This window comes from Theobroma cacao, chromosome 9 (assembly GCF_053813885.1).
Source record: "Theobroma cacao isolate CCN51 chromosome 9, ASM5381388v1, whole genome shotgun sequence".
Taxonomy (NCBI): Eukaryota; Viridiplantae; Streptophyta; class Magnoliopsida; order Malvales; family Malvaceae; genus Theobroma; species Theobroma cacao.
The window spans coordinates 37,402,077-37,404,280 of NC_142647.1; the positions used below are offsets into that span (position 1 = coordinate 37,402,077).

At 32.5% G+C, this 2,204-nt stretch overlaps 1 non-coding gene across 1 annotated transcript; it reads right to left on the reverse strand.

Annotated features, from left to right (window-relative positions):
* Nucleotides 1–1,565: 1,565 nt before the first annotated feature.
* On the reverse strand, nucleotides 1,566–1,672 carry LOC148760930 (small nucleolar RNA R71). Its single transcript, XR_016028693.1, has one exon. It is a non-coding gene; the product is annotated as a small nucleolar RNA R71 (small nucleolar RNA).
* Nucleotides 1,673–2,204: the final 532 nt, after the last annotated feature.

Sequence of the window (2,204 nt, forward strand, 5' to 3'; positions counted from 1 at the left end):
ATTTTTTGAAAGCATTCAAGGAGAGGATGATAACAACTTTTCTGAAGAATTTGAGCTAAGAATCAAGCAAGAAATCAAGAGCAATTGAGAGATATTCGAGATCAACCAAGGTTCAACATTAATTTCTTTCTCTTTTTTATGTTATACTTATTTTCTTGTTTTGAATTCATAGTTGAATTTCCTTGGATATCGTTTTATTTAGATATCATGAACTAATTTGCTTTTCTAGGATTATGGTGAATTTCAACAAATAGTCTGAATATTTGCTTATATTTTATTTATCATGAATGGGTATAGTTTTACTTATTCAAATCTGTTCTTAATACCTTTAATTGCCTGATCAACAATTAATTGATTTGTGAATCCAATTGAAACTTGACAAAGACATTTTAGGTTGGACTAAGATTTAAACAGTGTATGTTCACATCACTTAGGTGATCTAATTCGTAATTCGGGTAAGCATATGTCAATTGCCATACATAGCCAAATTAAGACACTTGCTTAATAAACTTAATTTAATTAATTCCTATAGACATATTGTGAACTAATTAAGTTAGATATTTGTGCAAGCATCTCGATGGAGACTTATCCATAGCTTTGGATTCTAGGTTAGTAAAACCACCCAAGAAAGATAAATAACAAGAGAAGCTAATATCGAATGAGGTGTTGAATGAATCCATAATCCTAGGTCTGTAATTTACTGTTTCTCTTAACATATTTAATTTTTGTTGATTAATTTAATGTTTATTTTAATTTCATTTTGATTATTTTTTTAATTTTTGAATTGCTTAAATAAGAAAATTTGTTATAAAATTTTAGTACTTAGTGAAAATTTAGAAACAAATCCTTGTGGGAACGATACTCTATTTTTACTTTATTACTTGTTTGCGATAGCGTGCAGTTGCATTAAAAATCAACAAGAAGTTTTTGGCATCGTTGCCAAGGCTTTTGTTTTCTTTATTATTTTCTAATATTGAAATTTCACAGATTAGTCTCAATTTAAGTTTTATTTCTTTGTTTTGCAAGTTTGTTTAGTTGTTGTATGAAAAGAGCAAAAAGCTTGGAGATTATCCCTTGTGATCTAGTGATTGAGACAACATTCCGAAGACTTAGACGAGAAAATCAACAAAGTTTTGCTCCTATAAATACAATGGCTAATCAACAAGGCGAACAACAAATCCAAGAATGCATAGTAGTTGAAAATTGTTGCTTAAGGGATTACGCTATCCCATTGGTGCAAGAAATTTCATTGAGCATTGGAAGGCTCGCTATTCAAGCAAACAATTTAAAGATCAAGCCAGTTATCATCACTACGAGTCAAACTTCAGTGCAGTTTGGGGGCTTTTTAAATGATGATCCAAATGGCTATATATCAAACTTCTTAGAAATTTACGATACATTTAAACACAATGGTGTCAACAGATGATGCAATTAGTTTGAGGCTTTTTCCTTTCTCATTAAGGGATAAAGTTAAAGTGTGGTTGAATACGCTCCCCACTGGCTCAATAACAACATGGGATGATCTTGCTCAAAACTTCATTGCCAAATTCTTTCTTCCGGCTATGACAGCAAAAATGATATTACAGCATTCATGCAATAAGATTCTAAATCATTGTATGAGGCTTAGGAAAGATATAAAGAATTACTTATGGTCTTGTCCTCATCATGGTCTTCCAAAGTGACTTCAGGTGCAAACTTTCTACAATTGTTTGAATGGGCATGTTCAGACTACCATTGATGTTGTTGCAAAAGGAGCTTGAATGGCTAAATCAATTGATGAGGCATACAATTTGGTGGAAGAGATGGTTGCAAATAACTACCAGTGGCTAACAGAGCGAGTAATGAATAGGAGAGTAGCTGGAGTTCATGATATAAATGCCATGCCAGCATTATCCGCTCAAGTTGCTATTTTAACTAAGACACTCGAATCTTTTGGTACTAACTCCATTTAAAGTTCTTTTATAGCTTATGAATATTATGGGGATAATCATGCAAGTCATCAGTGTCCAAGCTTAATAAAAACAATGCAAGTTATGGGGAATAAACAGTAAAATAACCCTAACTCCAACACATACAACCCAGGGTGGCAGAATCATCCAAATTTCTTTTGGGCCAATAATCAAGGATCTTCCTTAACTTCAAGGCTAAATGCACCTCCGAAATTCCAATAGCAAGCTAAAGCGCCTACCTCGAAAAAAAAAAGC